This window comes from Erythrolamprus reginae, chromosome 4 (assembly GCF_031021105.1).
Source record: "Erythrolamprus reginae isolate rEryReg1 chromosome 4, rEryReg1.hap1, whole genome shotgun sequence".
In the NCBI taxonomy this organism is placed as follows: Eukaryota; Metazoa; Chordata; class Lepidosauria; order Squamata; family Dipsadidae; genus Erythrolamprus; species Erythrolamprus reginae.
Genome location: NC_091953.1, coordinates 52,897,264 through 52,920,520, shown reverse-complemented (window position 1 = coordinate 52,920,520; position 23,257 = coordinate 52,897,264). Strand labels below are relative to the sequence as shown.

Sequence of the window (23,257 nt, the reverse complement as noted above, 5' to 3'; positions counted from 1 at the left end):
ACCCGAACTTTTCGGGTTTGGGTTTGGGAGGTCGCCGAGAAGCGCCGCCACCAGGCTGTCACCTTCTGAAACAGCCGGGGGGCTTCTCGGCGTTCTCCCGAACGCCGAACCTGGAGGTTCAGGTTTGGGTTCCAGAGGCCGCCAAGAAGCGCCCGGCTGTTTCAGAAGGTTACAGCCGGGCGGCGGCGCTCGGCAGAGCACCGTTTTTGCGATCGGCAGCGGCGTTTTCGGCCGATCTGGAGGCTAGAAAGTTGGGGAATCCCAATAGGGAATTGCATGGGCGGAGCTTTGATGTCACGAAGGTGACAGCCAGACGGCGGCGCTTTTCGGCGGCCTCCAGAACCTGAACCCAAACTTCCGGGTTCGGCATTCGGGAGAACGCCGAGAAGCCCCCTGGCTGTTTCAGAAGGTGACAGCCGGGCGGCGGGTCTTCTTGGCGGCCTCCCGAACCTGAAAAGTTCGGGTTCGGGTTTGGGAGAACGCTGAGAAGCCCCCCGGCTGTTTTAAAAATGACAGCCAGGCAGTGGCGCCCAGCGGAGCGCCATTTTGCAATTTTTTTTCTTTTTGCACGGATTAATTGCTTTTACATTGTTTCCTATGGGAAACAATGTTTCGTCTTACGAACGTTTCGCCTTACGAACCTACTTCTGGAACCAATTAGGTTCGTAAGACGAAGTATTACTGTATTTACAAAATGTGTGGTGGTATACTCATTTATGTGACATGCTATAATTCCATGTTTTCTTTATTAGTTAGTAAGGACTATTAATTTGCTGTAATTTTTAGTTATGCACCCATGTCTGGCATGACAATGCTTACTAATCATTTTTAGATAAATTATCCTCACAATATTATTTCCACTTTTTGCTGGCCAACCAGTGAGGCATTTCTAGACCATCTTTACTTGATTTGATGTGGAAATATTGTTTTCCCTTTTATCTTGCACAATATTTCCTTTGTACATGAAGTAGGATTATGGAGAACATTCTTTATGATAAGAAACAAATCCAGTTAACTTGGCGAGTCAGCTATTGCAAAATGCCTTCCTGTCTGGTTGCCAAGCAATATTCTTGTACTGCAATGTTGTTATTGGCTGTGAGACAGACTAATACCCCAGCTTCTGTAGTTGCTTTATTAGCTGGGATTTGAAAGGAATATCAATTTACTTGGCTATTGAATAATTGCTGTTGAAGCTGATATATCTGAGAGCATAGAAATTAACATGCCTTTCACCCAGACCAAAACTCCCTTCTTGAACAATTGCTGTTCAATAACAATTACTAGTGGATGCATCTAAGCTGCACTATAATTAAATTCTTAAAACTTTGCTTTCATGTAGTGGTCAATATATTAATAACTTTGGGAGAAGAAAAAAGGCAGAGAAAGATGTAGAGTAGGATATGAATGCTGGAGTTCATGAAGGTTTCTGTTGAAGATTCTGTATGGGTGATTAATAATGACAACTTTTTTAATAGTTGGTGATTCTTCCCCCCCCCCCCCCGCCCCTTTAATTTTCTTTGGCTGTTTTATGTATCACTTTGTAAGTTTTCAGGGCCCCAAACTAATATAATAAAGTATTAATAGCAACTACAACTATATAAAACGGGGGTGCCAAACTCAAGTTATCAAGACAGCATCACGTGATGTATCGGGACTTTCCCCTCTTCAATAAACCGGGCATGGGCATAGCCAGCATGTGATGCATATGGTCCATGAGCTGGGAGTTTGACCGCCCTGATGTAAAATATTCAGAATAAGAGCTTGGCAACATATATTTTCATACTTCAAGCTATTAATTAGAACAATATGTTGAAGATGACGGCACCTGTCTTATCTGTTCCTTTGTCTCTTCAAAAAGACTAGAATTTCTATCTAAAATCTGCCAGAGCAAATTAGAAATCATAATGTGATGGTAACTTGAGGAATAGTACTTCCTCATACTATACTGGAATTTCCTACTAAGGACATTTTAAAGATAATTAATTCAAAATAATATGTCTAAATGCAGTAACATATTTTTTTTCTTGATCTTCTGTTTCATGCTCCACTAACTGTAAAGTTAAATAATGCACTAGTTCATAGTCTCTCAAAATGCCAAGTCAGGAATTTCTTCATCAAATTATTAATTGTAATGGCTTTATTAAATAATGTTATGACTGTAGTTGTAAGATTACTTAAATAGAAATAAGATTTATAATTTGTTGCAATGGCCCTTGAAGGGCAAACAGAAATTTGTAGAGTAATAATTTCCAGTAGTAAACTATGTGGGGGAAAAACCAGATACACTTTTAGATAGTATTTATTTATTAAAAAAACCTAAAATCTATTTGATAAATTATATGACAAATATATAATCCTTTCAATATTCTTCTCATTGACATTTGTAGTTGACTTCCTTTTCACACTAAATAATAAAGCACATTTTATTTAATATACCTAGTTACTATAAGTATATTCAAATATGGTGAACCTCATTTGTTTATTCATATTAGAAGCATCACAATTAAAATAAGCTATAATGTTTAATTTAAAATTTTAAATACAAGATTGTACTTTATACTTTATAAGTTAAACAGTTCTTGCCCAGAAACTAGCAACAATAATTGCATTCTATTGTGTTGCCATGAAGTCCTCAAGTGTACACTGATCAGGACACAAAAGGTGTGTATTTTGTGAAATTCTATCCTGATAGTGCGAGCCGGTAGGGTTGACTCCGTGAAGCACCGCCCACCCACACAGCCTTCATGATGTCCCTTTTTTGCTATGATTTTTGTGCACATTTGAGAGGTAAGAGAATTTTATCCCTGACAGGTAATGTTCCCTCTACATTTTTTTTTTGGTGTGGGCGTAAAAGTATAGTGTCTGAGCGGCAATCCCTTCGAGACTGGGTGGCATAGAAGTCAATTAATTAATTAATTAAATAAATAAATAAATAAATTTTAAATTCATGATTTGATTTTCTTTCTCTCTTTCTCTCTTTTCTTTCTCTTCCTCTCTTTTCTGTTTCTCTCTCTTCCTCTCTTCCTCCCTCCCTCTCTTTCCCCCTCTCTTCTTTCTCTCTCCCTCCCTCCTTCCCTCTCATTCTTTCACTCTTTCTCTTCCTCCTTTCCTTTCTATTTCTCTCTCCCTTTCTTTCTTTCTTTCTTTCTGTCTTCCTCTTTTTTTTCTTTCTCTCTTTCTCTCTTCTTTTTTCTTCTGCCCTGCAACACCACTCACGCGCACAAATACGTTTTCAGGGCCAGAAGCGCGGGGGGTTCCCGGAAACTTTCCCTTTTCCCACCTGGGACCAGGAGAAGGCAGCCGTTGGATTTGGGGCGAAAGGGCTCGGAGGCAGCAGCAGGAGCCCCGCCATCAGCCCAAGCAATTTGCATGACGAAGTAGGAGCAGGAGAGCACTGGGCACTGGACAGTAGCCGTGGGGAGGTCGGCTGTAAGTGGGAGCTCCAGGACGGAGGCACCGATGGCGGTGGCAGGCCACCGTACATTGCTGGTGCTGCGTTGGCACAGGGCTGGCACTGGCCCGCTGGCTGGGATGGGACGGAGGTGCCAACCCCATGCCCAGCGCTGTGCCAACATATATGGCGTCCAGGAACACATCCAGCCGCCACCATCGGTGCCTCGCAGCCGACCACCCTGCTGCTGCCGCTGCCCTCCTGCTTGGCACCACCTTCGCCCCCCCCCCCTTACCTCTTTATCTCTGGTCTCTCTGCCTTTGTCTCCTCAGCAAGCAGGCACTGAGTTTGCTGGTCCCAGGGGGGCTTCTCTTTGAAGACAGCAGTGAGTGTGGTGGTTGCAGCGGCGGTCTCTTCAAGGACAGTGGCGGTGGGGGCCTGGGCATGGACATGATGTTCCCGATGCTGCCGGAGCCACCTCATCCATTGACTTAGTCTTTACCTCAGGCAACTACCTGGACAAATCTCTGAAGTTTCCTTGGCCAGGTTTTTCAGAAATGGTTTACAGTTCTTCCTTCCTAGGACTGAAAGAAGATACTTGCCCAAGGTCAGCCAGTTGCCTTTGTGCCCACATCTAGTCTAGAACTTACAGTCTTCCCATTTTTAGTTTGGTGCTTTAACCACTGCATTAAACTGTCTTCCTTGTCCTTATGGTACAAAGAAAATATGTGGCTTTAAAATCTATACTAATTGTTAAGAGTACTAAAGTTTGAAGGCAGATGCACAAAATAATTGCCATAGAAGATTTTGCTACTTATAAAATACTCCTCTACCAATTCTGGATTGCTATATCTCTTTGCTATCAGGCTGCCCAGATTTTTGCAGTCTGGAGTAGATAGTTCTAATTTACTAGAATTTAAACTACTAATATTACTTCAATTCAGTCTGCCAAAGCATTGTTTATTCATGAAATGATAAAAATAGAAGTATTTTCTTTCTTCTGGAACTTTCCATGGAATACATTTTAGTAGAACATGTTGTTGAAATATTATTTTTTTAAAATCAAAATTAACATGTTTGGGCTTAGAAAGTAATAAGCATTGGTATCAGTTCCTTATTGTATGTTTCATCCCAATGCTACATACAAGAGTAGATAGGATGGCAGTGTATGATGGCAGTTACCAGTCAGTTAAGTTAGAAAAAAATGACAAATGGGAAATATTGATTAGTTATTTACAGACACCTAACTGTCCAAACAAAAAAAAATCCTCTGCTCTTAGCCTGTAGTGCTGAATACAACAGTTATTCTTCATATCACTATTTCTTAATTAACAATTAGTCAGCAACTCCTAGTTTTGTGTTCAATCTGTTATTACATTATGGAATTCTTTAAATATTTCCAAATATTATATAACGCATTGTGTGATGATTAAAAAAAGTGGCTGGCATTGATCAATTGCATAAAGCTGAATTAATATTAAAATAAGACAAAAATAATCTACAACTACAATCACTGTTACTAATTTGACAGTTTTTATCAACACTACACCAATTGATTAAGAAAAGCAAATAAATGTGTATCACCAGCACCAAATCAATACATATACTTTATTTATTTTCTTTCACATACTGCTAAACTCAATATAAAGAATGCACACAAGGCTACATCAACATAAAAACTTAATTAAACCAATATGCAATATTTTTAAGAAACTTGTCTCTGTCTTTCAGAAATCCTCTTCTTCAGTATTTATCCCTCTCTTCAGGCTAGCATATTCTTATGGTATAATAATTAAGCTTCTGCAAATCCTCAAAGCAGCTTTGTTGAAGTGCTCCTTTGATGCTTCTCAGCAAAACAAACACTACTTCATTTGAGGCTTGTACGAATGTACAAAAGACATTTCAATTCTAGAAAAGTCACTAGCTCACAAATTCAGATTTTAAAGCAAAGCACCTTGTTTCTTTTTATGAAGGCCTTGCTTCAAAATGGAGTATTCCATTGATTGGAATCTAATCTTAATGTCCTATTAAGAAATGATTCACATAGCCACATTTTTCCCAAATAAAACAAATATAATATGAACAAACAGAATGCAGCTTTCTGATTCCTTTTGAAGTCTTCTTTTATCTCTAAAGTGCGTAATTGTTTTGTCTTAAATTTTAATTTTTGGGGCACTGCAACCACTGGTTTTTGGATTTTCTAGATAAATCCTGGTCATTTGTACAACTTGCAAGCATAGCAACGCCCAGATGTATGTCAGGGAACAGCATCTTGGGGAAAATTATAAAAGGAAATTATCATAAAGTTTTGCTTTGTAATTCTAGGGACTAGTTACACATTTTAAAATTCATTTGTATATATATAAAAATATCCCTCTCTTTGCCCATCAATGAACTGAAGCATTATGGTCATACATTCTGATTTACAATATATATATGCTAACAATATTATCTCTCAAACCTACATAGATAAATCTGTATCTTCAGAAGCAAATAATTTATTTAGTAGAAGCTAACATATTTGAAAGGTATTTGCACAGCTGTTCAATCATAATTATTTTATAATGGCTATATATGCATAATTTCAGAAATGTAATATGTTTTGCTTTGAATATAAAATAAGGTAGCCCAGGATTTTGATTAAAGAGCTATAAGGATTAATAATGGTCATAAGAGTTAATATTTTGCACATAAGCTAAACTATTATTAAGAATATTTTTAATGAATGTTGCCATTTCCAGAACTTTCTGTAGTCTAAACACAGTACATGTCGACTTTGATAGTTTTCTTCTGTTATCAGCCTCTATTTTTAAATCCCAACCCTGGCTTTTCAACACAGTCTGCTCTTCAGAAATAATAAAATTTAAAAGCACAAAAATCATACATACATGTACATATACATACAATAAGATGGAATATGGATATACAATCAAAAAAGAGTTTTCAGTCTGTGAAGTAAAGCCCTGCAAAATAAAAAGTTGTTATTTACTGTATTTACTGAATCCGTGTCCCTCCTGGCTGGTTTCGGCCAGCAAGGAGGTGACACGGAGCTGGGTCCAGGAGACTGTCAACGCTTCTTTGGGGAGGGGGTCCTTCCCAGCTCCCTACAAGGAGGCACTTGTGCGCCCCCTCCTCAAGAAGCCTTCCCTGGACCCAGCCATTCTCAACAACTATCGTCCAGTCTCCAACCTTCCCTTTATGGGGAAGGTTGTTGAGAAGGTGGTGGTGCTCCAGCTCCAGCGGTCCTTGGAAGAAGCCGATTATCTAGACCCTCAATAGTCGGGTTTCAGGCCCGGCTACAGCATGGAAACCACTTTGGTTGCGTTGATGGATGATCTCTGGCGGGCCCGGGACAGGGGTTTATCCTCTGTCCTGGTGCTTCTTGACCTCTCAGCGGCTTTCGATACCATCAACAATGGTATCCTTCTGCACCGGCTGAAGGGGTTGCGAGTGGGAGGCACTGTCCTTCAGTGGTTATCCTCCTACCTCTCCAGTCGGTCGCAGTCAGTGTTAGTGGGGGGTCAGAGGTCGACCTCTAGGTTTCTCCCTTGTGGGGTGCCTCGGGTCAGTCGTCTCCCCCCTGCTATTTAATATCTACATGAAACCGCTGGGCGAGATCATCCAGGGGCATGGGGTGATGTGTCATCAGTATGCTGATGATACACAGCTGTACATCTCCATCCCATGTCCAGTCAACGAAGCAGTGGAAGTGATGTGCCGGTGCCTGGAGGCTGTTAGGGTCTGGATGGATGTCAACAGACTCAAACTCAACCCTGATAAGACAGAGTGGCTGTGGGTTTTGCCTCCCAAGGACAATTCTATCTGTCCGTCTGTTACCCTGGGGGGAAATTACTGACCCCCTCAGAGAGGGTACGCAACTTGGGTGTCCTCCTAGATCCACAGCTAACATTAGGGAACCATCTTTCAGTTGTGGCAAGGGTGACGTTTGCCCAGGTTCGACTGGTGCACCAGTTGCGGCCCTACCTGGACTGGGAGTCACTGCTCACAGTCACTCACTCACTCACTCATTCACTCATTCACTCACTCACTCACTCACTCACTCATTCATTCATTCATTCATTCATTCATTCATTCATTCGATTTTTATTCCGCCCTTCTCCTTAGACTCAGGGCGACTTACAATATGTTAGCAATATCACTTTTTAACAGAGCTAGCATATTGCCCCCACAATCTGGGTCCTCATTTTACCCACCTCGGAAGGATGGAAGGCTGAGTCAACCTTGAGACGGTGATGAGATTTGAGCTGCTGACCTATAGATCTATAGTCAGCTTCAGTGGCCTGCAGTATAGCACTCTACCTGCTGCGCCACCCTGGCTCATGATATAGGGATACCCATGATGATGATTATTAGGACTGGTTGAATAGTCAGAGGACGTTTTATCCACCTAGTAAGTCTTTCCCAAAAATCTGATATAGACAGATGTTGTTTGATAATGTTAAAAGTATCGTTACAGAATGTAAGTTATTCCAAGTAAAGCTAACTTTTCTGATAGGGATTTTGTCTTAGTAGGGGGGTGTTAGTGTTACTGTTCAAGTGGTGTTCCAGAAGTTTTGGTATTGCACCCAAGGCACCTATTTCTGTTGATACCATTTTTGTTTTATTTTGCCCCAGTCATTCTATTTCTATTTGCAAGTCTTTAGATTTTGTGATTTTCTTCAGTTCTTCCTCCTCTATTTTGTTGCCTCCAAGTACTGCCAAGTGCACTAATTATACTTTTCATTTGTTTTTTATGTACAATTATTAAGTCTGGGGTGTTATATGACGGGTGACTGTTAGTTTGAATTCTAAGGTCCCAGAGCACTGTGACTTCTACCTTTTATATTACTTTGTGTAGGAGATGAACATGCTGAGTCTGAGGGTGGAACCAAATGAATAATCAGTTTGGACTCCCTAAACTCCCACAACAAATTCAAGTCCAACCAGATGTTTTCTCTTTATATCTTTCTTTACTTTAAATTATTATTGTGCTTTGAAGTTTTATTGTTTAATTAACATTGTTACATGTATTTTTCTTTACTCTTATTAATTACTTTATCGTTAGTAATTTTTTCCTCAGTCTAGGAACCTTAGAGGGCACAGATTATTTGGCAAAGTTTTCTGAAGAGCTGACATATTATGGTTATTAGGTTTCAGCAGTATATTTACAACCTCAACTATTCTTAGATTGAAAGCAATATGCGATTTCGCAATCAGTTCAAAATACATGCTTGAGCTTCTGTTTATCAAGCTAATAAACTAATTTTCTTAATTGAAGCATTTGCAGTTAGACTTTTTAGACATTGGTACAATTCAATATATTTACTACAAAACAAGGTTGGTATTATTTTGTAATTCTATATTTGTAAGACAATGGAATATTTTCAAACTGTTCATTATGCAATTCAGGGATTTTTCAATAAATGACATTCAATGGCAAAATCTGGTAGATTTTAAATGTTGTATCTCTTATTTAGAGAACTAAGTAGTTGGGAAAGATCTATTAATATATCAATAAAGTTATGTTTAAAACCATCTTCTAAAGCTGGATTAAAAAAAAATACACAGTCAATATAATTTTTTTCTCCATGTGTATTCTGAAAAGGCATTCACTTTAAACCAGATAAATGTTGAGATCCAGATGTAAAAGGTAAGAGAAATTGGGTAGATGAGAAAGGGCAATGAAGATAGAAATATACTTTAACATGAAGAAAAGCAAGCTTGATATATGAAGCTGATAAACAAACCCTTGGATAGCCTTAATAGCTTTAGGAGAGTATATATGATACAGATTTTGTTACTATTAATTATGATGCTTAGAAAATGATTGTACTTTGGGGATGTTTTCAAAACTATAGGTTTTCCAAACTTGCTTTATAGGGGTTATACCATTATACCATTTCACATACAGTAAGAATATTCCTATACTATCTGTCTCCCTAAATGTTCTCTTTTGACTATAGTTACTAGTGCTATAAAGCTGAATGCCACATAATATTTTTTAGGATCCACAAAGTGTGGTGATGTGGTAGTAGTGGTAGGGGTTTTTTTTAGTCTTCCATCAAATACTATAAAGAGCCATTTTAAAGTACAAGAGTATATCTGAGGGAATGCTTTTGGTAGATAATCTTCCCCTTAGCATTACTTATATTTCTTAGAACTTCAGACACATTTACTTAGAAAACTGCAGATTTGCAGTCTCAGATCTTTCAGAAGAAACAGGTTAGGATGGATTGGCAAAAGGAAGAGAGTTGGAAGGGACCTTGTAGGTCATCTAGTCCCAGGGCCGCCGATAGGCCGGTACTACTGGTACTGGCGTCAGGGGCCCGGCCAAATTGAAAAATGGGGGCCCCGGTTTTGGCCCGACACTGTGTGCCGGGCCCCTGGCGCCTGCAGCAGTCATTGTGCCCAGCACCGTTCCCTGTAGGCTGTGCACGCCTGCGCCAGCGCACCCCAAAACGCCCCCCCCGCGCACCCTTTTCCAAGGGCGTGCACGAAGCCGCGGCCGCCCCCGCACCTCTAGCCCCCTCGCACCCCTGGCTACTCACCGCTGCCCCTGCCCGCCCGATCCGCCTCTCTTTCTCCTCCACTGCAAGAGCATTTAAATAATAACAGAGAAAAAAACCCCAGTCCTCACCTGTTTTTATTACTAGTTTTGCTGGTTGTTTTAGTTTTAATAGTAATGGATTTTGGTTTTTTTTAATTATTAATTTCTTTTAATAAAAAATAAGGGATTTATTTATTTATATATACAGTGGTACCTCATCATACGAACTTAATTGGTTCCAGGAGGAAGTTTGTAAGGTGAAAAGTTCGTAAGATGAAACAATGTTTCCCATAGGAATCAATGTAAAAGCAAATAATGTATGCAAATCCTTCAGGAAAATCCCAAACTTTAGAAGGGAGGCGAACAGAGGGCAGGGAGGAGCAGCTAAAGGGGGCGGGTGGAAGAAGCAAGGCTAGGCTAAAGGGTGAGTGGGAAGGAAGAAAGGCAAGGGGGGCGCCCCTCCCTTTTCTTTCTTCAAAAGACACCGTTTCGGTGCCTTTGCAAGCATGCAAAATCTTTACTCCTCCAAGCTGCCCCTCCCTTTTCTTTCTTCAAAAGACACCGTTTCAGTGCCTTTGCAAGCATGCAAAATCTTTACTCCTCCAAGCTGCCCCTCCCTTTTCTTTCTTCAAAAGACACCGTTTCAGTGCCTTTGCAAGCATGCAAAATCTTTACTCCTCCAAGCTGCCCCTCCCTTTTCTTTCTTTAAAAGACACCGTTTCAGTGCCTTTGCAAGCATGCAAAATCTTTGCTCCTCCAAGCTGCCCCTCCCTTTTCTTTCTTAAAAAGACACCGTTTCAGTGCCTTTGCAAGCATGCAAAATCTTTACTCCTCCAAGCTGCCCCTCCCTTTTCTTTCTTCAAAAAAGGGGGGGAAAAGAAAACCCTTCATCCCAGCAGCAGCTGCTTGGGTTCGTAAGGTGAAAATAGTTCGGAAGAAGAGGCAAAAAAGTCTTAAACACCGGGTTCGTATCTTGAAAAGTTTGTTAGAAGAGGCATTCGTAAGATGAGGTACCACTGTATATGCTGCCCAGTCCCAAGTTTTTCCTTATTTCCAGATTGCATTTCTTCTTGGTGAGGTTCCGCCCATTGCTTCTTGTACTACCTTCAGGTGGCATGGAGAATAAATAGATGCCATCTGCTCTGTGGCAGCCCTTTAAGGATTGGGAAACTACTATTATATTCCCCCTCAGTTTTCTATTTGTTGAGCTAAACATACTCGTTCTCTTAGCCCTTGGTCATAGGATTTAGCCTCTAGACTAGGGGTGTCAAACTCAATTTCATTGAAGGCCACATCAGGGCTGTGTTTGACCTCAGAGGGCCAGGGGAGGGCTTGCCCAGGGTGTGTGGTCATGGTGGGCATGGCACGGGATTTGGGGGGCAGTAGTTTTAAAATGGCGGGGGGCCCCAGACACTTAGGCTGTATGGGGCCCCAAAATTCCTGGTGGCGGCCCTGTCTAGTCCAACCCCCTGCTGAAGCAGGAGACCCTACACCATTTCTGACAAATGGCAGTCCAATTTCCTCTTGAAAGTTTCAAATGTTGGAGCTCTCTCAACCTCCATAGCAAGTGGTTCCACTGGTTGCTCACTCTCACTATCAGAAAGTTTCTTTTTATTTCCAGGTTGAATCTTCCCTTGGTCCATCTATAATTCCTTGTCTGCTTTCTAGTGCCTTGGAAAATAGCCTCAACCCCTCCTATCTGTGGCAGCCCCTCAAATATTGGAACACTGCTATCATGTCTCCCTGGTCCTTCTCTTCACAAGAGAAACCATGCAGAGTAGTTGTAACCACTGTTCATATGTTTTAGTTTCCAGTCCCCAATCATCCTGGTTACTCTCCTCTGCACTTTCTCTAGAATCTAGATGTCTTTTTAATAGTGTGGTGATTAAAACTGGATGCAGTACTCTAGGTGTGGTCTAACTTAGGCTTTATAGCAGTGATTTTCAACCTGGGGGTCGGGACCCCTTTGGGAGTCAAACGACTATTTCCAAATCCATGGGAAAAGACAAATTTGCCATGGTGTTAAAAATCAAAGCTTCTATTCTGGCGCCTTGGAACATGTTTTTACTATCCGACCAATCAGGCATTTACAGTGGGGATGTCCCTCTGACTTTCCTGCCAATCCGCTTAAAGCTCTGTTGGGAGAATGGGCGCTAGACTTATGGTTGGGGGTCACCACAACATGAGGAACTTTATTAAGGGGTCGTGGCATTATAAAGGATGAGAACCACTTTCTTATAGAGTTGTATTAGTAACTCTCTAGACCTAGATTGTATTCTTCTATTAATGCAGTTTAGGATTGTATTGGCTTTTTTGACTGCTGCTACACATTGATAGCTCATGTTTTGCTGAGACTCCAAGATTCCTCACACAGTCACTTCTATTGGATCTGGTTTCACTCAGTTTATATGTATATTTTTTGTTTTTCTTACTGAAGTATAGGACTTTACTTTTCTCTGCATTGAATTCTCTGCATTGAATTTCATTTTGTTAGATAGGGTCCAGGGTTCAAGTGTGTCAAGATCCATCTAGATCTTGAGCCTGTCCCCTAGAGCAGTGTTTCCCAACCTTTTTTGAGCCGCGGCACATTATTCATGTTTTCAAAATTCTGGGGAACACTGAAGGGGGGGGCGGGGGGGCTAAAGAAAAGTTTGGACAAAAAAAATATATCTTCCTCCATTTCACTCTATTTCTCCCTCCCTCTTTCTCTCTCTTCCTTCCTTCCCTTCTTTCTCTCCATCCCTCTTTCTTTCTTTCTTCCTCTCTTTTTTGCTGTCTTTCTCTCTCCCTCCTTCCCTCCCTCTATGTCTTTCCCTCTCCCTCCTTCCTCCCTTTCTCTCTCTCTCTTGCTTTCTTTCCCTCTCTTTCTCTTTCTTTCTTTCTCTCATTCTCTCTCCCCTCCTTTTTCTCTCTCTCTCTTTCTCTCTCGTTCACCACGCCAGCAACAGAGAGAAAAAGAAAGAGCGAGAGAGAGCCGGAGAGAGAGTGGAGTGCGCAGCAGCCATCAGCCTCCTTGCCCTCCCAGACGTCCCCAGCGCCCGGCCTCACGCCGCCTCCCGTTAGCTCAGCCGAAAGCCACACAGTCCCGGACTCCCGGATCGCTTGCTTCTCCGGCCAGCGCGGCGCTTTCCTGGGCAGATGGTTTTGCTGACCGGAGAAGCGAGCGATCCGGGAGTCCGGGACTGTGTGGCTTTGCACCATGAAGAGAAAACGGCAGCAGGGAAAAGTCGGCCGTTTTCTCTTCATGGCGCAAAGCCGCACAGTCCCGGACTCCCGGATCGCTCGCTTCTCCGGTCAGCAAAACCATCTGCCCAGGAAAGCGCCGCGCTGGCCGGAGAAGCAAGCGATCCGGGAGTCCGGGACTGTGTGGCTTTGCGCCATGAAGAGAAAACGGCCGACTTTTCCCAACTGTCGTTTTCTCTTCATGGCGCAAAGCCACACAGTCCAGGACTCCCGGATTGCTCGCTTCTCCGGCCAGCGCGGCGCTTTCCTGGGCAGATGGCTTTGCTGACCGGAGAAGCGAGCGATCCGGGAGTCTGGGACTGTGTGGCTTTGCGCCATGAAGAGAAAACGGCAGCAGGGAAAAGTCGGCCGTTTTCTCTTCATGGCGCAAAGCCACACAGTCCCGGACTCCAGGATTGCTCGCCCCAAGGCAGGAGGCGGCGGCGGAGGAGAGTGGGCGGATCGGGCAGGCAATGGGGCAGGGCGGAGAAGCCAGGGGCGCGTTTGGCCGGAGGCACCGTGGGGAGGCAGGGGCAGGGAGGTGCGGCAGTAGGTGCCTCCGGCCAAACGCGCCCCTGGCTTCTCCGCCCTGCCCCATTGCCCGCCCGATCCGCCCACTCTCCTCCGCTGCCTCTCGCCGCGGCACACCTGACGATGTCTCGCGGCACACTAGTGTGCCGCGGCACACCGGTTGGGAAACGCTGCCCTAGAGTGTTAGCTATTCCTGCCATCTTAGTACCATCTGCAAATTTGGTTACTTCCCCTTCTATTACCTAATCTAGATTATTATGAAGATATTAAAGAGTAGAAGAAGGAATCTTATGGTACCCTAATGCTTACTTCTCTCAATGTAGACTTAGAGCCATTGAGGATTACTCATTAAGTATAGTTAGTCAGCCAGTTGTGAAACTATCTGCTTAGTCAGTCAGTTGTGAAACTATCTGATGGTGAAGCTGTCTATGCCACTTTTTTCTATCCTATGAAGAAGTATGGTAGGTTGTGGTCTACTTTGTCAAATGCTTTGCTGAAGTCTAAGTATATTATGTCCACAGTATTTTACTGGTAGACTAATTTAGTCACTGTGTTGAAAAATGAAATGAAATTGGTTTGGCATGATTTGTTCTTAAAAACCCTTGCTGGCTGCTGGTTATTTCTTTATTTGTTTCTAGATGTTGGCAGATCTGTTTTTTTTAATATTTTCAGTATTTTCTTGGGTATTGATGTTAGGCTGATTGGTTTGTAGTTTCCTGGGTCTGTCCCCCCCCCCCATTTTTTTTGAAGATGGGAACCACATCAGCTCTTTTCCAGTGTTCCAGGATTTTTGAAAGATGTGGTACAGTGCTTCTGAGATGACATCTGCCTTTTGCTCCATAACATCATTAGCATACCATAGCATGATTAAATAGTAAAATGTCTATTTTGTAGGTAAACGCTGACATCTTCTGGACACTCAGCAATAGTGTGGCCATTACCAAGTTTGAAAAAACATAACGGTTTAGAGATCCTTTTATTCATTAGTGACAGTCAATAAACACTGGATATAACAATTATATGGAATATTCCATATCTTTTACTAAAAAGTCAAGCCATACATATTTTGAAAAAAAATCTTTAAAATATATATAATTTTATTATGGAAAATAAAGTTCAGAATTAGGTCTTCAGTTCTAAAATGTGTGCCTTTATATTCACCGAAAATTAAAGGAACTGTTAAAACTACAATTGGCAAAGATAACTATATCTTGCTTATAAAACCAATACAATTATCTTTCAGTTATAGCCTTTTCTGTATATCAAAAATGCATATGCAGTTCGCCACTAGATGTCCTCGTCATCTTAAAAGAAAAATAAACTGTTTAGGGAAGTAAAAGGTATATAAAACCATTTGAATATGGTAAGATCTAATGTAATGTATTTCTTAACAAATTTTGAATGTAGATGTTTCTGGTTCATTTAACTAATCTGTATTACGAAACATTTATGCATTGATTAAGTGTTTTTTTTATGAAAAACATTTGATCAGTGCATAAATGTTTGGTAATACAGATTAAATGTGATAAATTAAATTACAGGACATACCATATTTTTCGGTGTATAAGACACACCGCTGTATAAGATGCACCTAGATTTTAGAGGAGAAAAATAAGAAAAAAGTAATCTGAACCAAATGGTGTAGTATTATATTGTTTAATAAAATATCTGTGTAGCAGAATACTTTTTACAACGATGTATACTTTTTAAAACCATGTACACTTTTTACAAACAGTTTAAGACTAGTAGACTTCAACTCCCAGAATTCCTCCACCAGTCATGCTACTAAAGGAATGGAAGTTAAAATCCACAAGCCTTAAACTTGCCAGGTTTGAACACCCTTGCACTCCTAACCCTAACTGAGGGGTCTTCAAACTTGACAGTTTTAAGACTAGTGGATTTCAACTCCCAGAATTCCTCCACCAGTCATGCTTCTAAAGGAATGGAAGTTGAAATCCACAAGCCTTAATCTTGGCAGGTTTGAAGACCCTTGCCTTTTCCTTCCTGTTATCCCATCCATCAGAGACCCTGAAGCCTTATATTTTGTCTTTTCATTATCTACTGGCATACTTAGAAGCAAAGGAAATATTGCAATGATGATTTGCATTTGAAATGAGGAGGAAGAAGTATTATGTATATTCACCATCTTAAGTTACTGATAAAGCAATAAAGGTGGAATGAAAAGTTTAAATGTTTAGTGTAAGCAATATTATTCCTAGAATTATTTCTGATCTTATATTCATGGAAATGAATGTAAAACAGAAAAGTTACTAATAGGATGTATTTGGGAAGCTTAAATATTTGACTAAGAAGGCTTCACAGAATATTTGTTGATTCACACTAACCAATACTTACATAAGATGCCCATGATTTAGAAAGTATTAAATATAGGACAGGCATACTTCAAAGTAATTTGGAAGATGTTATTTACAGGAAAGCCTGTAAATGCAATACTTCTCTGCTATTAATCAAAACAATGGGATGAGTGTGAGTCCTCAGAAAATGAGGTGCTGAATGGCACATTGGCTGTTTGAAAAATAGCTGATTTTGCCACAAAAGCTGTTTCTTTGGCACCAGAGACCCTTGGATAGGTCCCATTCCACTTGCCTGCACCTCCACCAATCACTGGATGCATGGATGAACCCCAAGGCCCACATGGCTGTGATTCAGGGGGAAGCAGCCGCACGGCCGTGAGACCCCACCTGGGCAACCATGGCAGGCTTCTCCTGGGCCAAGAGCACCTTCGTGGGTGGCTGACGGGGGGGATTGATTTTGGGGAGCTGCTGGGTAGGCTTTGATCCCCTGCTGCAGCGGAGGAGGGCGGCCGCTCTGCCTTCTCGCCTCAGTGTTCAGGTGGCGCCCGATTGGGTAGCAGGGGCAGGCATGGCTCACAAGGGGTTATGGCAGCCCAGCTGGGGCAGTTTCACTCGGAGCATCCTTTGCCGACCACCACACCCTTCCAAAGGTGCCCCCGAAGGTGGGAGATTGGGGTGGAGCCTGATGTAGCCGCCCCGGCTGGATGCACAGAGCTTTGAGAGGACACCTGCCCGCTTCTCAGCAGCTGCCGGACCCCGCGGCCCAGCCAGGTGAGGCAGGGGCGCGGCTGCAGCTGCAGAAGAGTGAGCAAGCAGACATCCTCTCAGAGCTCTGTGCATCCAGCTGGCAGAGGAGGCAAGCGGGGCGGCCCGGATTGTTTGGCTCAATCATTTCCTATTGTCCACTGAACCAGTTGCATTGGCAATAAGCATGTAAACAAACTACCATCAGGACACTAGTCCTCAGTGCAGCATGGTGTAAATTTACAAAGTTCTGGAAGAAGAGGAGCTGGGTGTCCTTGTGAGATTTTTCCTAGTTAAAAGTTAGCAAACCATCACAGGATGATTAAAAAGGGAGCTGGATGCTTGCAGTGATGGCAGGCGTTCCTCATGGGGTCTGGCAGCTGCAAAGAAGCGGGCTGGCGTCCCCTCGGAGCTCTGTACATCCAGCCCACAAAGGAGGCACACGGGGTGCCCCTGATTGTCCAATGGGAGGGTGCTTGGCTTCATCATCCCCCACCCCAATCTGCTGCCTTCAGGAGCACCTTGGGAGGGCGCAGCGGTCGCCCAAGCCGCTTTTCGGCTTGGTGAAAAACCGCCGCCGCTGGACTAAGGGAAGGTTGCCGCCACCGCTGCTGACCTCCCCACAACTCCCCCCACCCCATGCAGCATTCGATGTATAAGACGCACCCACTTTATGACGATCTTTTTTGAAGTAAAAAGGTGCATCTGATACACCGAAAAATACAGTATACTATAAGAAGTTAACTTTAGACTTATTCTAGCTTCTTAATTCAAACAATCATTTTGCATAACAGTTAAATTTTATCTTGAGTTACATTTTAATTTTATTTGCCCAAATAGCAGCTTAAAAGACAGTTTAAAACTATTATTAACTATAATTGATAAGTAATAAATTTGGACAAATTTTATACTAAAATGTTAGTAATATTTTATTTTCATGTGGATGTGTGTGTGTGTAGTCTACAGATGTGCATCCACTGTACATTTCCCTTCAATTGTATCCAATTCCCAGAAACTGCCTACATAGTTTTCTTGTCACTATTTTTCAGAAGTGGTTTGCCACTGCCTCCTTCCTAATACTAAGAGAAAATGACTTGCTCAAAATCACCCAACTGGCTATGTGCCTAAGGCAAAATTAGAACTCACAGTCTCTCCCTTTTTAGGCTGATACTTTAACCTCTATGCCAAACTGATCCCCAAAAAGAATTGAGTAACTGCAAACAGGGCTGCCAAGTAGTTCCTATGGTTGCAATAAGAGCAAAGAAATACAGTACTGACATTTTGCCTCTCTTGCTGCCATGAGACTAGCCTTAGTGGTGGCTCTAGCTCAGGGTTGGTCAGATTCATCCCTCATCTTCCTTTAATGATGCTCTAGATTTTTCTTGATCCTTTTTAACTTCCTCAATTCCTCCATAAATCTTGCAGAATATTGGGAATGATGAGCCAAGAGAGTTTGCACAGGCACGATCCTATCCAAGGTTTCTTATATAATATATATAAATTTGCAGAAAATAAAATGGTAGATACAAAAATTTATAACATTAGATCAACAACTAAATACAGAAAAGATTTTAGGCTTTCCTAAGACAGTAATATCAAAGCATTATATAGCAATTTGATGCACATATCAGGAAATTGTGGTAAATACAGTACCTGAGGATCAGGTTATAGTATGTGGTTGGCAGATGTAACTTTTGTAACTTGGCAAAAATCCAAATACAAGGGTCGCCCAGAAAGTAATGTACCATACTTTTTTTTCTCAGCCTACAGTAATGGTACAAATGTGAAACTTTAGATATACATTATTTGAAATGTCAGAGAGCTTGTGTAAATTTTGTGTTTCTTCAGACAGATAGCGTAGCTGCAGCAGTGTTTCAAAATGGCGCCTATAAGTGATGTACATTACAAGCAGCATCACACATCACTAAACAGGGTTGGACAGTGTTACCCCATCCACCCTACATCCCTGCTCCCTCAGACTTCCACTTCTTTGTGCCATTAAAGGATGCCATTTGCGGAAGGCATTTTGTGGATGACAAAGAGGTGATTTGCACAATGCTGAAATGGCTTTGGGATGACAACAAGGAGTGATACCAACAGGGCATACACACCCTTATGTCTTGCTGTAGGAAGGCCATAGAACGGGATGGAGATTAAGTGGAAAAAATAGGGAGTGTAGAACAATGTTCCCTCTATTTTTTTTCCGGTGTGGGTGGAAAAGTATAATGTCTCAGTGGCACATTAGGTGAGTCCTCCGGGACTGGGCAGCATAGAAGTCAAATTGAATGAATGAATGAATGAATGAATGAATGAATGAATGAATGAATGAATGAATGAATGAATGAATGAATTTATTTTCATGCTATAGTTAATGAATCTAACCATAGAGATTCTCAAATTCTGAAACAGATTCCTAAAAAGAGAAACAAATTTATGCAACCCACTTTATGAATAAATTAATGCTTTCACTGGCATAAGGGCTAGGCAAGGAAATACTTTTAAATTTCATGTTATAATATATGTTAAATAAAACAATTACAGAATTGTATGATTTAATTTTCAAATATTTATTTTATTTAAAATATGATATTTATGACTATGTTTTGATGGGATGAATGAACTTGCTTACTTTTGTTGCCATCTGAATTTTATTTCTTTTTCTGATCAATGTCTGATAATTGCAAAAAAAAAAACCTGAGTCACAGAAGTAGAAATGCCACAAACCTTTATCAGCACTGTCATTGAATTGATTATTAGGATTGGGTAAGAAGCTTTCTGAAAATACCTAAAAATGTTTCCATGGTAAAAAGCCAAAAATGTAAAAAATGATTTGGAATAGTAAATTTCATAATTTTACTATTAAGAAGTCATTCAAAAGATTATGGAATTACCAGTATGCTAGTGGAGATACATGACACAAACATTTCTGACAGAAGCAATGCACAATAACATTTGTTATCATTGCCTATCTGGACTTCAGCAAAGCCTTTGATACGGTTCCACATAAAGAGTTGATAGATAAATTAGTGAAGATTGGACTTAATCCCTGGATAGTTCAGTGTATTTGCAGCTGGCTGAAGCATAGACATCAGAGAGTTATTGTTAATTGAGAGTATTCTGAGCAGAGACAGGTTACAAGCGGTGTGCCACAAGGGTCTGTTCTAGGTCCTATTCTTTTTAATATGTTTGTGAGTGTTGTGTTTGGGCTTGGGCCAGCCGTTGCTCCCACATATGGGAGAGATGCGGCACAAAGTGGGTGCGAAAGCCTGGCTGACAGCCAGGAACACGTGGCAGACAGCCCTGAGGATGAGGCCACTGGTTCAGAGGAGTTGGCAGACAGCACCCAGGACCCAGCAGACAGCCCAGGGGGTTTGGCATGCAGCCACTCAGATAGTCTATCCTCATTGGATTCCGATGCAGAACAACTCATAGACATGCGTAGCCGGAGAGCCATGCAAAGGAGGGCTCAATTAAAGGACTATTACGGGTGATCAGAGTAGCATCTGGGCTGGGTGTGGTTCTCATACTGAGGGCTGGGTGTGGTTCCCCTAATGGGGGCTAAAGGTATAAAAGGGAACAGAGGCAAAAGGCAAACTGTGGCTGTTAATCTGTGTGACTTTGTGGTTCCTGCTCTGAAGCTTCTGTTCTGTGCCTTTGGATTTCAAACCAGCCTTTTCAGGCACATGGGAGGTGAAACCTCTGGGACTAGCTGTTTGCTCTCGAGACTCCAAGATTCAAAGGACTCCTGAAAACGTTTCTGCTCCGTGCAGGTTGTCTTTGTTTGCTTTTTCCTGTGCTTTGTATTTGGCTGACTTACGCCTCGCACTATAGTTTATTCCTGACAATAAGGACTGTTTTTGTTAACCCTTTTTTGTTTGTTTAATACAAGTTTGCTGATTAGAAAAGCACGCGTGTGTTTGATTTCTTTTCCTTGGACTGTTACTAATCGCCTGAGCCCAGTCAGGCAGAACAGTGAGTGACATAGGGGAAGGTTTGGTAGGGAAGGTTTGCCTATTTGCCGATGACTCTAAAGTGTGCAATAGGGTTGATATTCCTGGAGGTGTCTGTAATATGGTAAATGATTTAGCTTTATTAGATAAATGGTGAAAGCAATGGAAACTGCAGTTTAATGTTTCCAAATGTAAAATAATGCACTTGGGGAAAAGGAATCCTCAATCTGAGTATTGTATTGGCAGTTCTGTGTTAGCAAAAACTTCAGAAGAGAAGGGTTTAGGGGTAGTGATTTCTGACAGTCTCAAAATGGGTGAGCAGTGTGGTCAGGTGGTAGGAAATGCAAGTAGGATGCTTGGCTGCATAGCTAGAGGTATAACAAGCAGGAAGAGGGAGATTGTGATCCCGCTATATAGAGTGCTGGTGAAACCACATTTGGAATACTGTGTTCAGTTCTGCAGACCTCACCTACAAAAAGATATTGACAAAATTGAACAGGTCCAAAGACGGGCTACAAGAATGGTGGAAGGTCTTAAGCATAAAACATATCAGGAAAGACTTAATGAACTCAATCTGTATAGTCTGGAGGACAGAAGGATAAGGGGGGACATGATAGAAACATTTAAATATGTCAAAGGTTCAGGAGGGAAGTGTTTTTAATAGGAAAGTGAACACAAGAACAAGGGGACACAATCTGAAGTTAGTTGGGGGAAAGATCAAAAGCAACATGAGAAAATATTATTTTACTGAAAGAGTAGTAGATCCTTGGAACAAACTTCCAGCAGACGTGGTTGGTAAATCCACAGTAACTGAATTTAAATATGCCTGGGATAAACATAGATCCATCCTAAGATAAAATACAAAAAAAAAGTATAAGGGAGACTAGATGGACCATGAGGTCTTTTTCTGCTGTCAGTCTTCTATATTTCTATAATTTAAATGATTTAGTTGGCAGCTCATACACTTTTTGCCGCTGCTAAAAAAAGAAGCTGAAAATTGATTTGTAAGCATAGCAATGACAAAAATTTCAAATTTGATTATCATGTCTGAAACAAACCTTTAAAATAATTCCTACATACCACCTCCAAACCAATGTTGAAGTTCTTACTTTATAGAGAAGAAAACAATGGCTAGCTTTGTTTTCCAAAACCCATAAACATTGGAAGAATTGCTCTTTCCTCTTATACATTCTGTGCAGTATTTAGGAGAACAGTATCTAACATATATGGGAACATAATTGTTAAACTTTACTGAGAAGTCAGTCCCTTGTTCAAGACAGCCTATCGATGTGAGCTGAGCATAGGTTTACAAACTGTCTTTCTAAATAAAAACATAAATGCAACTTTAACAACTTTCCATTAAGTTATACTAAATACATTCATAGTATACTACTACAAAAAGATATGTTTTGAAGAAGCTGAATATGCCACTACAAATTTTCTTAAAGTAAAATACTCATAATGGTATTAGCCAGGAGTACACTTCAGTTAATTTACTGTAGGGCATAATTTATACTGAAATGTTCCCTAACTAACAAATCCCACTATCAACTCAGTATCAATTGTCACATTTATTTAGGGAGAGATATGGAACAAGCACTATACAAGTATATTCCCTTAGCGGCTTGACAATAAATATGTATACACATTTATCACATCAATACAAATGCAAAACTTGACTACTTCCCAATTAGATCATTTTGGTTGAAAAAATAAAGCCACCAGCTTTTAAATAAAGTCCATATGCCTCTGTCTTCTATTTTATGCAAAGATTGCCACAAACAAATTGCAAAAAAACAAACACAAGGCAACAAAACACCCAATGAGTACTCAGAGAAACATTCTTGGAAGTATTTAAAACTGGGTCACATATGCCAGCTGTACATGATACATTCCTGACGGTGGAGAAGCCCAGTAGTAAAATATATGCCATGGCGCTTCCCTTTTCTTTCTCTCCCTCCCTCAGTTCCTCTCTTTCTTTCTTTTCCTTTCTCTCCCTCTCCTCTTTCTCTCCCTTCCTTCCTTCCCTCCCTCCCCTCCATTTCTTCCTCTTTCTTCCCCCCTCTCTTTCTCCCTCTTCCTTCCTTACCCCCTCTCTTTTTTTTGCCTACTTTTAGCAAAAGCTGACCCCACTCGCGCCAGACGATCAAGGCCTTCTCCAACAGCTGGATACACAGAGCGCCGATCTTCCAACAGAACGGGCTTTTGCAAAAGGTAGGCGAACAGCTCCCGGGCAGAGTTGAAAAACCTCTGCGCTGAAAGCAGGTGCTAAGTTCACTATGGTGCACTGCTCACCTTAGCGAGAACAGTGATGTAGAAAAAACATCATTCTGTGTACGTTTCATCATGTTCAATAAATAATTGTTGAAGAAAAAAAATGTGCATTACTTTCTGGGCGACCCTCGTATGTTGGGAAATGCCCAACTAGGCAAGGAGGAGGACCCAATTGTGCAATTAGGCTTTTAATTGTTGCACAGCCACACGAGATCCTGGATTGACCCCCTAAGCTCCATGAAATCTTATCTACATTTTCTCAAGGGAAAGCAAGTAGTCTGGG

At 41.4% G+C, this 23,257-nt stretch overlaps 1 long non-coding RNA gene across 2 annotated transcripts in view; it reads left to right on the top strand.

Annotated features, from left to right (window-relative positions):
* The window catches only part of LOC139166558 (uncharacterized), a 189,056-nt gene that overhangs the window by 7,464 nt on the left and 158,335 nt on the right, over window positions 1–23,257 (top strand). For both annotated transcript variants that reach the window (XR_011558978.1, XR_011558977.1), the window contains exon 2: window positions 22,818–22,914. This is a non-coding gene — a long non-coding RNA (uncharacterized lncRNA). The remainder of the gene's footprint in view (window positions 1–22,817; window positions 22,915–23,257) is intronic.